This window comes from Lepus europaeus, chromosome 1 (genome assembly GCF_033115175.1).
Source record: "Lepus europaeus isolate LE1 chromosome 1, mLepTim1.pri, whole genome shotgun sequence".
NCBI classification, from domain to species: domain Eukaryota; kingdom Metazoa; phylum Chordata; class Mammalia; order Lagomorpha; family Leporidae; genus Lepus; species Lepus europaeus.
Window position 1 is genome coordinate 127652283 of NC_084827.1, and position 16436 is coordinate 127668718.

A 16436-nucleotide genomic window follows, 5' to 3' on the forward strand; every position below is an offset into this window, starting at 1 on the left:
GGATAAATAATTTCAGTGTTTATAAGATGCATCAATTAAAAACTTGGAGCCATGGGGTGATTAGGGGGCAGAATAATTGATTTAAAAGAACATCATTTCATATTAATTAACATATATTTCAAGCAATTTTAGTGAGAAACCACAGATATCTAGTTTTATCCCACATAAGTATTTAACACTTTCCTTGTTGCACTGTCACTTAAAGTAGCATTCTAAAGCATATTCTATGGTGTATCTAAGAGGAAATGGAGATTGAGGTCATATAATTTCGAACAGCTATTTGCTGAAAGTAGCAGCAAAATGCAGGAAGAATAGATTAACTGACTTCATGAGACATTCTTCTTCATTTCTTTAGAACCAGCACGTAAAAAGGCCATGTGCATGTGTAAAGCATAGCAAGAAGGAAATTTTTTTCAAATTTTAGTTCTGGCTATCCCATAGGCTAACGTGATTAACTTTTTTCCATTACACATCTTATAATTTATTAAACATTTATTGCAGGCAGCCACTAATAATTGTGGTCACTTAATAACTTATTCCTAGTAACATGAAGAAATTTCTTAAATTACATGGGGACATTACTGAATATCTGTTCTCTTTCTTCATATAACATATGGTTATCTGAGATTCCTTTAAAATAAGGTTTTACATTTAGCACTATTGAGGTATCTATTACACAGCATGGTAATGAGGGGCAAGGAGTAGTAAGAATTTCAGTGATCCAGTGAAACTAGATAACAAAGAGTTGGGCCTTGTTTTCAGATCAGAAAGCTGATGAAGAGCCACAGTGCAGTGTCCAAAGTGATGTGACAAGGTAGCATTTGGCCAGGCTATTTCACTCTCCTTAAATGAAGCAGGATTTAGCAAGTTTTATAAACTAATTATGATACAGTCTCTCTGCAAAGGATATTCTATTACTTGGTCCTCCAAAACAGTATTATAGTACTTTACAACATGCTAAAGACAGAAATAGGTTGTTATTTTCCATCATGTGACATTACTTAAGAACCTCTTGACTTTCAGTTGTAAGATTTTAGTGACTATTTCCTAGTTATGTTTTGGAAATTCCATCTTACATATTTTCAGTTTGAGATTTTCCTCAAAAATTTTATTTCTTAGGACAGAATCATTAGTTTAAGGTAAATGGAAACTGTATATGTATATGTATATGTATATATTTCAACTGTATTCCTAGATATATATATATATATATATATATATATATATATATATATATTCCAACTATACAAATGTCCAAGAATGGAATAACTACTATCAAACTGTCCAACACCTAAGAACAGAAACATAGGACAAATATTGAGGAAGGTGGACAGTAGGCATATAAACACTTGTTAGCTTTTAGATTCTGGCCTTTTGATTGCTCTTGGGTTCCAGTGTAATTGTATGGCAAACACTCCAGGGACCAGATATAAATGTGCAAATCATAGATAGTAGAAATGCAAAGAGGGATTTGACTCTAAGTCTTGAAGCTGAATAGACTTTTCTGTGGTCCAAATTGACCTTGGGGTTAGGCAATGAGTTTATAAGAAGTGAAATTATGTGTTAGTACAACTGAAAACTTCTCATTAACCTGAAGAATTACCTAGAAATTTGAGTTCACTTGGAGGATATTTTCCCTGTAAAATTCACACATTTATAAAATTAAGAGTATTGTTGAATTATCCTTAACGGTGACAACAGTTTGGATAAATAAATTTCAGGTACAATATCCTTTGCTGTCAAACTTTATCATCCATCTTTGATTGGTCTTTTTAGACCCTACTACCAGTGTTTATATTTCTTTTTGTTATTGTTCATCTGTAGCTTTAGTTAATAGTCCTCCAATAGAAACAATCTGAATGTGCAAGCTAGGAGATTAAGTGAATACACTAAGCAGACCCATAAAATAAAATAATATGCAAGAATTAAATTTTGAGAAACAATTATTGACATCACAGTGATTTGAATTACTCTCTCAAATGTTATACCATTATAAAACCTATAATTTCATTCACATATGCTTTTTAACATGGGTAACACTAATTTAGTGTGATAGAAATCAAATCAGTGATGTGTCTGACGATGAATGGGTAAATAGCTCCAGGGAGATAATGCAGGTAATAAAAATGTTCAATATCTTGATGGTGGTAGATGTCCCATGGGTTTCTCAAAATCCATTAATTATATAAACTTTGTACCTATAATAAACTGTCTCTTACTGTAGGTAACATATGTTTCAATGAATTTTTTGAAATATTACAAGTAAACCAGGGAGGAGATGAAATAAAGTCACAATGTGATAATAATTCAACAAAGTCATAAATCACTAGGTTAAACATAGAAATAAAAGTGAGAAGTTTCCAGAAAAATTTTCTTCATGTAATAAAGGGAAATAGCAACATGAACAGTATATGTATGTAATGTAAATGCATGCTCACTAGAAATTACACCACTACCTGAGTTTACTTATCTTTTCAAACATTAGCATGACCCTTAAACTATAAATTACTATTTCAACAATATCTTTTCATTGATGTTTAGTTAATTAAGAGCACCTAAATATTTTTATACTAAAAATGGAATGCATTATAATTATTGCTATATATTTGAAAATATTCATTATTTTATAATATTAATAAAAATCCAGGATCAAAATTATACAAAAATAAAGAAGATCAATATATTACATAAATGTCACTATTAAAGAACCAAAGATGTTAATTGAGAATACCATGTTACTTATTCAACATTTTAATATAGATCACTTAAAACATAATTGTTTCTTTAACGAATAAATTGTTTTTCAAAATGAAAAGCCAAATTGGGTCAAAATGCTATATACTTTTAAGACATATAGGCATATTACCAATTCACTTAATCCAAGTCCTATGTTGCAGGATTAAAATATCACATTATCCAACTGACCAAATATAGACAGCTAAAAGTGGATATTTTCCGGAGACAAAATGGCTTAAAACGATGTCCCTGTATTGATATTTTCACTTGCACATTTGATTCTAATCTTTCTTGTTTCTCTGTCTTGAGGGTCTAAGAACTCAATTAAAAAGATATGCTAAGGATGTTACAATTCTCATTGATTGACAAAACTGCAGCACACAAGCAGAGATAGAATGTTGGTCTTCATATTTTCAATGTTATGGATCCTCCAGAACTTTACAGTGAATTTTCGCATGTTGACCTTGAAGGTCAGTTTCTTGAAAACATTACTTACTATAACATTATTGCTTTTCTATTTCATGGTAATCCTTTGACATGTAAATATGTTTTTGTTTATGTAATAAGATATTTGTGTAAATACTATAATAGTGAAAACTGGTCTTATAATTATCAGAATTTCTCTGGTGCTTCTGGTAATGTAGAGAGATACTGAGACATATATTTGGCAATGAAAATAAATTATAAAAATTACAAGGTGATTAAACAAAGGCGTTTATTTGTGGGTTTGGGCCTTTGTCTTTATCTGCTGTGAATACAATATTTATCAATTACAAAAGTCAATGCCAGTAGCCAACAAAGTTGGAATACAAGATTAGTCATGCTTATAGCATTGCACAATATTCTAGAAAACTCAGAAAATGCTCGGCACTGCACAGTTAAAACATTACATCTTTTCAGAAATTTTCTAACAATTACAAGAACGGTAAAGAAAGAAGATCAAGTTGAAAGAGTCAATTAATTTATGAGTATCTCACACAATTTATAGACATACCCTCCTTTAACTAATCTATATAGCAGAAAGACAAAAGGTATGACTACAGTGGTTGTACTGGTGACATTTTACCAAGATATTTAATTAATGACTTGTAACCCATCCCGGATGAATGTTTCTTGTGAAACTTTATTTATTTATTTATTTATTTATCTATCTATCTATTTTGAGAGATGACGGTGGGGGTAGGGATGGTAAGGGGGGATGTCCTATCTGCTACTTCACTCCTTAAATGCCCACAATGCCCCTAGCTGGGGCCAAAGCTGGGAACAACATACAGGTCTACCATGTGGGTGACATAAACTCAGTTTTAATAATCCCTGCTGGTTTGCAAGCTGTACATTATCAGGAAGCTGTAGTCAGGAATCAGAGCCTCCTCTCAAACCCAGGTCCTCCAGTATGGGATGTGGACATCTCAATGTGCATCTCAATTGCTAGGCTACATGCCTGCCCCTCTAGTGATTTTTAAATCACAGTAGACAACACCTGGAATTAATCAACTTGTTCATAATTGAACAATAAAAAATGTGGCATGTTTATAAAATAAAATTATTTTCAGCCATAAAAATAATAAAATATTGTCAATTTTGATTACCTGGGATGAACTGAAAGAACATTATGTTAAATTTTATATGCTAGACACAGAAGGACAAACACCTCCTGATCATATGTAAGAATCTTAAAAAGTAGATTTCAGAGAAGTAGAGGGTGGAGCACAATTTAGCAGAGGTTGGGGAGGGAAGAGTTGGGGAAACAAAGGGAGAAGTTGGCCAATGGGTTCAAAGTTAGAGTAAGAGAGGAGGGATGAGTTCTATTCTGTAAGGTGACTATAGTTAACAATAATGTATTATATAATGCAAAATAGCTAGGAAAAAGGATGTCTACTGTTTTACCACAAAAAAATGGTAAATATGTGGGTGTAGTAGTTAGCTAATTACCCTGACTTGATCCTTACAAAATGTGTACATGCATTGAAATATCAAACTGTATACCTCTGCCTCCACATTTGTACAATTATTTTTGATATATAAAAAAATAGAAACATTTTAAAATTTACTTAAACCATCAAATGTGATATGTACTTACAGAGTGAATGAAAGAGATAAAGAATAGAAAGAATACACAAAATGAGCATATATAAACCATGTAATAAGTTTAAATATTTTGTTTCTTATAAAAAAATCTAAAGAAAAACTAATGAAATTGTTGATAACAGGAGATATTACATTCTAAAAGAATTTTATCAAACTTAAGAAAAAGATTGTGGAGAATCTGTCAGTTTTGTAATTGTGCTTTTGTTCTTTACTAAATTTTTAATGTCATACTATCTACTGTTGTCTGGTATGAAAAATGAGCAATTTAACATGCTTTGCTTTACTTCAATCTCTCTGTTGTCCTGCCAAATTTTGTTATTCATATTTTTAATTTTGCATTTTAAATATTTATAATCATGATATATATTAGTACTGCTCATAAATATTTCTGGCACTCTGCTTTCCAAGCATATGGTAGAATTCTATCTCCTATGCCAGTCTTAGAACTTCTCTGGCTGCCATAACAAAATACCTCAGACTGGGTGCTGAGCAGCAGAAGTGCATTTTCTGGCAGTTCTGCAGTCTGGGGCTGAGGTCAGAGAGCCAGCACGGTGCGTGATGTCCTCTGAGCTTTCAGACAGCTGCCGTCTCGCTGTGTCCCCACGTGGCCTTTACAGCACGGTTTAGGGCTTCAACATCTGACTTACCAGAGTTGGGGGGCAATACCTGATTAAATCTAATGAAACTCTGTGAGATTCCCTGTATGAAAGCCCCATTTGAATGAGATTGTAAACCCCTGTATGACTACCTAAGTTGTACTCGCACTGCTGCAATGAGTGCAAGCTGTGGTCCTGAGCGTGCTGCTGACCTGTATCTGTGTAATAAAATGAAGTAGGAATAGATGTTTCTGTGGTAAGCCACTAAGAGGTTGTAGCAAGTATCCTCCGGATGCATGCATTAAACTGCACAATTTGATTTATATCAGTAATTTCCACCAGTTTTAATTCTACAATTGCATTTATTCAAACTCTGTCATCACTCTTTCTCAGTCACCTCCGTTTGTGTCATTTATTTTATTACCAAGCTGTTTTCTCCTCAAAAGGTAGTATTCAATGTTAAGCTATTTCTTAAGGATACCCATCTTCTTTATAAAGGTAAAAGTACAATATTTAGGTTTATTTTCTTTTTCTGAACTCTGAAACTTTATTCCTTCTCTTTTGCGTCGAGCTCAGCTCTGGAGAAGTCTGAAAGCAGTTTGGTGTTTTGCCATCAAGGTGGGAATTTTTTTACCTTTTCTGCTGGAAAGCAAATGAGTGTTCAAATTCTTGTTGTTAGGCATATTTTGCACATATAGGAAAATACACGAAACATAAATTATCACATGATGAAATGGAAAAATGGGTCATTGCCAAGATTATAGTCTGCCCTTCAAGAGTCCTTTTAATATAATTACTCTTTCTTCATCTTAGAACAATAAATAATACTATAAATTGTGATTACTGCTTTTCTGTCTTTATATTTTACCTACTTTGTATATATACAGTAAATATATATGTGTATATATATATATATATATTTGAATTTTCAGAGACTGGAAAATAAAATGAGGTAGTGATTTTTATCAATAACCTATCAACAGAGAAAAAAATGTCAGAAATTTCATGTTGGAAAAATCAGTTATTCTTTATTTTTAAGCTTTATTTACTAAAAAGGCATAGTGACATGGAGAAGGAAAGACAGAGGTAAAGAGATATTCCAACTGCTGGTTCACTCCCCAAACGGCTGAGACTGAGCCAGGCTGAAGTCAGGAATCAGGAACTCCATCCAGGTCTCCTACATGGTTGGCAGGACCAAAGTATTTGTACCACCATCTGCTGTCTCCCCAGGCACATTGGCAAGATGCTAGATCAGAACCAGAGCAGTCAGGACTCAAACTGGTCCTCAAATATGGGATACAGGCATCCCAAGTGATAGCTCATCTTGTTGCTTCACAATGCCCACCCTGGAAATATCAGTTATTCTTGATGCAACTCTAGATAAGAGGTAAAATTTAGAGACTGTTGTTTTTTAAAGATTTTTATTTGAAAGGCAGAAATACAGAGAGAAAGGGGAGAGATAGAGAATTTTCCATCTGTTGGTTTACTCCCAAAGAGGCCACAACATCTAGGGCTGGGCCAGGCGAAAGCCAAGAGCCAGGAGCTTCTTCCAGGTCTCCCACGTGGGTGCAGGGGTCCAAGCACTTGGGCCATTTTCCATTGCTTTCCCAGGCACATTATCAAAGAGTTGGATTGTAAGTGGTGTAGCTGGGTCTCAAACTGGTGTCCAAATGGTATGCTGGAACAGCAGGCACAGGCTTAACCTTATATCCCATAGCACCAGCCTGACAAAGAGAGAGAGAGAGAACATGCATATTTTGATGCCAGTCTTATTAAAAGAATAATGATACTACTCAAAACTGTCAGTGTTTTAAAAGCATTTCATTTTCCAGGTATTGTAAATTATGTTTGCCTATGTATTTGAGACCAGGGGATAGATAGAAAGAGATTGGTATTTACAGTAATATATGAGAGCTACATTCTTTCTGGGGCAAATAGGAAACATTTCAATTATTTAGTGTGTTTCTTGGGGAAAGTTATTTTGAAATGACTTAAGATGTACAGGCAAACACTACCAATAAATATAAAAGGTTATAGGTTCTTTTTTTATTAGAAATGCAATATGAAACTTCCCTATTTTGGGATTAAGAAAGTGTTTAACATATCATACACCTAAATGCGTGTTTTGGGGACAAAATGAGTATCAACTTAATAGAGTTTTCCCCTAAAGGGTCAGTTATATACATTCACAATCAATCAGAAACATTTATTCTAGTATTTTTTCTGATGGCTTATAGATTGTTGAAGCCTATAATAGATTGTAGTTACTAAGGGAAAATGTTTCTGAAATAAACTAATTGATATTTCACATGTTTATTGGCACATTGACATATTTTTCATTGTGACTACGTACCAGGTTAATAGTGGAAAATGCCTTTAAGTTCCTTGGATATACGTAAGGATTGAAATTGCAGCCTCTGAAATGGTGGCACAGGCTTTTAAGAGATGCCTAATATTTTCTCTGTAATTAAATTTTGATTATAGGTTTGTATATCAAATATATATCTTATAGATCAACTTGTTTAAATACATTTTATTATGATAAGAAATCAGATGCATTTTTATATTTTTATTAATACACATGTAGTATTTTTACTTTATTTAATTTAAAGGCAGGGGTATAATCTAGTTGTTCACTTCCCAAATGCCTGTGGAAGGAGGGCCTGGACCAGGCTGAAGTCAGGAGCCAGACATCCAGGTGTCCCATGTGAATGGCAGGGACACAAGCACTCGAGGCATCATATGCTGCCTCCCAAGGTATACATTAATAGGAAGCTGGAATTTGGAGCAGAGCTGTGATTTGAATGAGGCACTCCAATATTGGACATAGGCATCCCAAATGGTAGCTAAACCTGCTGTGCCACATGCCAGCATCCCTCATAAGCATCCTTAATGCCTTAACTCTTCTGCAAAATGTTAGATCTTTTTGAAAAGAATCACTCAACAAGTCACAAAGCTTTTCCCCCTCTTACTATACTTAGTGCCTTGAAAATTTTCTTTTCTCTTTGACCTTTATGAGAATACAAATTCAAACCCTTAAATAGAGAATGTCAAGGTACTTTCCTGGAGGCATAAGAGCTCACTCATAACATGGTTATTACACAACTCACATTCCTTTATATAGTTTCTGCTCTAGGCATTGAAAGGTTAAACACACTTTTCATAACTCAAAAGCCAAACAGTGACAAATGGAAGGGCAGGTCTTTTAACCTCTTTTTATTACCTATGGTGTTTAAGAAACTCTATAGTAAATAAAATATTTTAAATATAAAATTATAATAAAGGGATTATGACTGACTGTCATGACATCTTTTGTTCCAGGAGCACTGAAACAAATTTGAAATCCTTCCTAAGATTTAAGAGTAGCACATAGGATTTTAATCACAGGATAATATTTTGGGAAAAATATTAAGAAAAAATATGAAGGAAAAATAGAAATTTCAGCCAATCATAGTCAAAATTAGCATATGTAATTTATATTTCTAGGAATATGTGAATGCAACTGTTATGCATAATGCATGATGAATTTCAGAATTCAGATGTTGTCATCTTTTTGTAATCCATGGAAATTCTTTCTTCCAACCTTGACAATGTTAAATTATGGATAATTATTTTCAGGATAAAATAGGATTGTTACTGAAATGTTATAGGAGGCTTTTTTATTTTTTGTTTTAATCTCTGTAGAAAAACTGCCTTTGAAAGTAGAACATTGTATAGACAGAAAAATGTAGATATTTTTGGCTCATTATTTCTGATGCTGAGATTTTTAGCAGTGGTTTCTAGGTTTGAGGGAATCGGCTTAGCAAACAAGTTCCTAGACTTTTTGTGAAGAGATGTAGAATTAAATATGGGTAAATAGGAAATTAGAGCTGAATTATTGAAGAATCCGCTGAGCTATCTGGTCTTTGAAGGACAAACATGGCAAGTTTGTTGCCATCAGGGACAAGGAAAGAGAGAACAAAATGCAAAAGTGTTTTTTTTTTTAAAAAACAATAGATCAAAGAGCTCCATTTCCCAGATCAGAGGATTTCAAATACATGAATTACTGAACTTCCTGGTACTGAAGTTGCACTGACACATCATTGTGCTGCATGGTCCAATGCAAATTTAAATGTGTATGAATGTAAAATGCATGCTAGAATTTGAAGCTTAGTACCCTTAGAAAAAGCATGATATATCTTATATATCTTATCAACAATTTTTGTTGATTATACATGAACATATTTTGGATATTAAAATTTCCCATTTCTTTGACCTATATTAATGTGCCAGTAGACAGAGTGACATGCAGAGAGAGAAAGAGAGAAAAATCTTTTTTTTTGATAAAGAAAAATGTTTTAATTATTGAATGCTTTTAAAATATTGTTTCAATAATCAGACCTATTAAAAATATCTAATGAACTATTTCTTTTTTTTAAACTTTTATTTAATGAATATAAATTTCCAAAGTACAGCTTATGGATTACAATGGCTTCTGCCCTCCCATAACTTCCTCCCACCCGCAACCCTCCCCTTTCCCGCTCCCTCTCCCCTTCCATTCACATCAAGATTCATTTTCAATTCTCTTTATATACAGAAGATAAGTTTAGTATATATTAACTAAAGATTTCAACAGTTTGCCCCCACATAGCAACACAAAGTGAAACATACTGTTTGAGTACTAGTTATAGCATTAAATAACAGTGTACAGCACATTAAAGACAGAGATCCTACATGATATTTTTTTTAAAAATTAATTAATTTTCTATGCCATTTCCAATTTAACACCAGGGTTTTTTTTTTTTTTTTCATTTCCAATTATTTTTATATACAGAAGATCGATTCTGTATATACTTAGTAAAGATTTCATCAGTTTGCACCCACACAGAAACACAAAGTGTAAAAATACTGTTTTGGTACTAGTTATAGCATGACTTCACATTAGACAACACATTAAGGACAGATCCCACATGAGATTTAAGTACACAGTGACTCCTGTTGCTGACTTAACAATTTGACACTCTTGTTTATGGCGTCAGTAATCTCCCAAGGCTCTATTCATGAGTTGCCAGGGCTATGGAAGCCTTTAGAGTTTGCTGACTTTGATCTTATTCTGATAGGGTCATAGTCTTATTCTGATAGGGTCATAGTCAAAGTGGAAGTTCTTTCCTCCCTTCGGAGAAAGGTACCTCCATCTTCGATGGCCCAGTTCTTTCCACTGGGATCTCACTCGCAGAGATCTTTCATTTAGGTCTTCTTCTTTTTTTCTTTTCCATGGTGTCTTGGCTTTCCATGCCTACAATACTAAGAGAGAAAAATCTTACATCTACTGTGTCTCTTCCCTTCTGACTGCAGTAGACAGGGCTGGGCCAGGCCAAAGCTAGGAGCCAGTAACTGTCAGCATCTTCGAATGTGGGTAGCAGAGACTCAAGTACTTGGAACATCCTTTGCTGACTTCTCAGATGCATTTCAGGAAGGTGGACTGGAAGAGTAGCTGGGGATTGAACTGACCCTCTTCTATAGGATGTAGGCATCCTAGATGGCAGCTTAATATATTGCACCACAACACCCACCCCCATATAATACAATTCCTATGATGTAGAAGATTGGAGTTACAGAAGGATGCTTGTGTAAAAGGTTTGCACACTTTACTACATACAGCCGTTTATAGGCTAATAGATGAAATTACAAATGTACATTGTACATTTTTTCATAAAAAATCCATGTATGTAATCCATATGCAATTTAAATTGGGTAATAACATCTGTGATTGTGAAAGGGAGTAAAATAATGTTTTGCTCCTTTTAAAAATACTAATGTAAGGATATTTCTGACCAACATTTCTCAGCTTAATCCTCATGGTCTTCCAAGGCTTATTCCAAGATGTAGTTTAATTTTTTTCTTCCTGCTTAGAGTGCAGTAGAAGCAAAGAACTTAGGCGCTAGTTAGTTTTATACCACCTCTCTTCTAGAGGTCTTTGAAATTATATTTTTTTTATCTTAGACAGCTTTCTTAAATATAATGTAACTTTAATCTGGACAATTTCCTACAAAAATGAATAGTTATTTCCTAAGAGTAAGTAGTATAGAATCTTGTCTTCAGGAAAACTCTGGTAGATTTTGGCTCTTTCCCCATGTTGTTTAGGTGTCTTTTTTTTTCATCTTATAAACATAAATGTAGACAGATCTCAGAAAAGCTCTTTTGTCTCTTCAAAATGGAAAACAAGCTTGTTTTTGAGACTTAGCAATAAGACTAGGGAACAAACTCACCACACATGACATTGGAAAAGTTCCCAATATGCCTATACATAACACATGTGAGATTGTCTTATTTTCTTTAGTGACTTCCATAGACACTCGACTTGGCCTTTGCCTATGGTCCATGTCTTTTCAAGTTAACTAGGTTCTACAGCCCACAGCTTCTAGAGAAAATTTGATAAAGTGATTTAAAAATAATTTTATTGAAAACTAATGGAAGTACAACAAACTAGATATTCTGAAATTATATAATGAAGCCATTACCACAATTAAGATAATGAATTGATTTATTTGCCTTGACTATTTACATTTTTCCACCTAGTTTTGGGTAAATCTTCTGGTTTTAGCAATGAAAATTATTTTGTGAAATAATGGCTAGACTTAACAAGTTCAGATGTTGAAATGGATTCCTGTTGATAGCTTTGGTCTATAGATTCTATTTTGTGTGGGTGTGTGGGATGGTACAAACCTATGTGAAACAATTACCCTTTCAGGAATTAAGTCTTTCTTTTAAATTTTTGAAAAATTATTATAAAGACAGAGAAAGAGAGAAAGTCAGTCTCATCCACTGACTCACACACCAAACGACTGCAACAGCCAGGCCTGCGCCAGGCCAAAGTCAGGTGTCTCAACTGGTTGGCAGGGGCCCTCCTTATTTGACCCATCCCCACTGTCTCCCAGAGTGTTCACTGCAGGAAGCTGGAATGGAAAGTGGATTGGGATTTGAACCCACTCAGTTCACAATCCTGATACAGAACAACCATGACATATAAGAATCCATCTTTGGGGGCCAGTGTTGTGGCGTAATGGGTAAAGCCGCTGCCTTCAGTACCAGCATCCCATATGGGTGCCGGTTCATGTCCCGGCTGCTCCGCTTCTGATCCAGTTCTCTGCTATTGCCTGGGAAAGCAGTGGAGAATGGTCCAAGTCCTTGGACCCCTGCACCCATGTGGGAGACCCTGGAGTTTTAGCAAGTGAATGCCAATTCATAATCATACATCTTATACATATATGTGAACACATATTTCACATATGTCCAGGTACATATTTTTTATGTTTATAATCATATCAAACATTCACAAACACAACTGGACTAAATGTTCAGACACATTAAGAAAATGTGCAACAATCTATGATATTATACAGAGGTAAATGTTTTGCTCAACAATGTCTAAAAACATAGTTTTACTAAAAGTGGGTTGTCTGCTGATGGTATTAAAAAGTTGCTTCTTTTCAATTTAAAAACTTCAAAACATCTAAATTTCTTGTATCTTCATGCTATAACATATACTACAACTCATATCCAGAAATAATACATCATTATATAAATTCTATTCCAGTAATCCATCACTTCATGCTGATTAGTTAGGTATAGTGTCAGTTAACACAAGGTTGTCAAACTCTAATATAAACTCATGTTACTTAATTTTTTTTTCAATTACTACCCATTATTCTCATACAGAGATTATGTAGTAGCATGTCTAGGGCTTCAGTGAATAGACAGACAATAGGCAAAAACATTACTAGCATGACATAAACTCTATTCAATTAGATGAGATACAAATCTATATGCATGTGTGAGTATTAGGTTTTGTAACTGAATTATGTCTTAATTCAGCAGGGTTTTCACATACACAAACACACACAAATGTACACATTTTTCACTGGAACCTCTAACTCCTAAGCGTATTGTTAATGGAAAATGACCCCTATATGGTAAATGGGCCCTCCAATTGTTACTGTCAGATTTTATTTAGCTAATGAGTTGTTTGCAACATTGTTTTATACATTAGCATGTGCACCGGCATCCCACCTGGGCACTGGTTTGAGCCCTGGCTGCTCTACTTCAGATCCAGCTCCCAGCTAATATGCCTGGGAAAGCAGTACAAGATGGCCCAAGTGCTTGGGACCCTGCACCCATATAGGAGATCCAGAAGAAGCTCCTGACTCATGAAATTATTTAATAAACATATTGTTTTCAATACAATAAAATTTGTGTAAAAAGAGTTTCAAAACAGCTCTAATAAAACCACCTGATTATCAGTTCTAATCATTCTTTTCAAAATAATAGAAGAAAACTATGTGAGGTAACTTTTTCAAGTAACAATAAAAGGGTCTTGTTTGTGCAAGACATAGACATCTAATAGATTGCAGGGAAAAAGATAAAGAAATTGGAAAGAACACAGGCTTACTAAAAAAAAATAGTACAAGACACACGCAATAAGACAGAAGAAAGCCTGAGCCCAATAAAGTAGTAATAATTACAGAGGTTGGCTTACTTCTCAAACAAATTCAGACATAATCTGTTAATGTTACTTTGGAAAAATAAAAGTTTCTGATTTTAGTTAAAAAAAATCCATGCACTTTAATTAACTCTTGTACTTTGATAGATAATATCATGACATGGTACATTAGCCACACCCCATTTAAATAGCCAGTGTGACACCAACATTTTTGTAGCTACAATAAGAGCAAAGTAGGACTGAAAATAAGTTATCTTCATCTTTAAATGTTGTCCACTAGTTTTGAGTATGTAATATGTACTCAGCGTACTTATCTCCGTGGCTCACTTGGCTAATCCTCCGCCTGCGGTGTCGGCACCCCGGGGTTCTAGTTTCGGTTGGAGCGTCGGTTCTGTCCTGGTTGCTCCTCTTCCAGTCCAGCTCTTTGCTGTGGCCCAGGAAGGCAGTGGAGGATGGCCCAAGTGCTTGGGCCCTGCACCCGCATGGGAGACCAGGAGGAAGCACCTGGCTCCTGGCTTCAGATTGGCACAGCGCCTGCCGTAGCAGCCATTTGGGGGGTGAACCAAAGGAAAAAGGAAGACCTTTCTCTCTGTCTCTCTCTCTCACTGTCTAACTCAGCCTGTCAAAAAAAAAAAAATGAACATATAATATGCCTTCTTGAAAGGATTAAATTCCATTCTCTGTGTATTAAATGGTAACTTCTTAATTGCTTGCTAAATTGTATTATGTTACTGTTCTTTAAAAATATCTTTTTTATTCACCTGCACGTCCTTTCTATTTAGTTCTAGGATAGTTCTGAATCTTTAGGTAACCCAACAGAATGTTATTGTTTCTCTGTTAAGTGCTATAATCAAATAATAATATAGTCCAACTAGTGAAAAAAATGTCTAAATTCTCTAGTCTTATTTTATTTCTTTTAAAGATTTATTTATTTATTTGAAAGGCAGAGTTTACAGAGACAGATACACACACATACACACTCATATACATACACAGAGAGAGAGAGAGAGGGAGACAGAGAGAGAGAGAGAACATTCATCTTCTGGTTCACTCCCCAAATGGCCACAACGGCAGAGCTTGGCTGGTTCCAAGCCAGGAGCCAGGAGCTTCTTCCAGGTCTCCTATGTGGGGGCAGGGGCCCAAGGACTTGGGCCATTTTCTGCTGTTTTCCTAGGCACATTAACAAGGAGCTGGATTGGAAATAGAGCAGCAAGGCACTCAAAACAATACACGTGTGAGATGCTAGCAGGGTTTTACCCACTATGCCACAATTCCAGTCCCTCTACTCTTATTTCAAAGAAGTACCCATTTGTATTCTGTCTGTAAAACATTTGACACAAAATTGCTTAATTCTATGGCTTTTTTCAAATGTGATCACCTTGAAATATTGCTGCTATTACTTCATAGCATCAATTAATAACTATGGAATCATTTCTAATTGCTTATCATATACGTAGGATTTCACTCAAAGAGAGTATCCATTCAGGCACTTAATCACTTCCATCTTGGTATGTTTATAGTTTGAATTGGGAAGAAAAAGGAAGTCTTTCTTTGAGAAGAAAAAAACTTACCTTTCTAATTTCCACTACATTGAAAATCTCCTTATAAGTGTATAGCATCTATTTGTCTGTTGTTTCCTTAAAACTTCCAGAAATGAAGAAATAAATGATAGAATTTTGAATACGGCTGAGGACTTGTAGAAGAGTCTGAATTAGAGCAGAAAATATGACCTCTATAAAAGGGGAAATCAACCTGAATATCTCACAAAACAGAGCAGGAAAGTAATAGATAAAAGATAACTTGAGAAATATCTTATCTGTCTCCCTGCAGGGTTCATAAAATTAAATGGGGGATTATTCAGTCCATCCCACGGGTCAAATAGGAAGTACTAGAGTTCACATGATATTACTGTGTGTGGAGCTGGAGAGCAGATATACTGAATGCTGCCCTAATATAATTATAACCTGAATTGACCCACTTATCCAAGCCTTTTCAAAACAATTTTCATTCATGCTTCTTTTTCTAAGTTTATTTAATAGTAGTATTCTGTTTTACTCTTTAAAATGCCCTTGTTGGAATGATCTTATATGGGTGCTCTATCAAATATAATAGTGAAACTGAGCTATTAGACAGTGGTTTAGCTACGGAACACAACCCAAGTTTCCTTGTCAAAACAATGTGGTGTGACAAACTTGGAATTTCAAGAAGAAACACAGGAAACAGGAGAAGACTCAGAATTTTGCAACACAGAAGTGCAAATATTTCCAATAATGTTTTATGCAATTGAATCTAAGTTTATGTGTTTTTTAAAATAATATCTGTGTGTGAATGAACAGGCAAATAGAAGGGAAAGGATCTAGACAATATCATTATGCCTAGGCTTTTTTCAAAGACAAAGAACAAAAAGTAGTTATCATTGCAAAAGAAAATAATTTGTTCCCAAGAGACAAATATATACATAAATTGCTGTCAAGGAGAACATGAGGCATAAAAAGGTAGTACCACCCTATTTGTATATTGAGTGGTGTTATATCTCA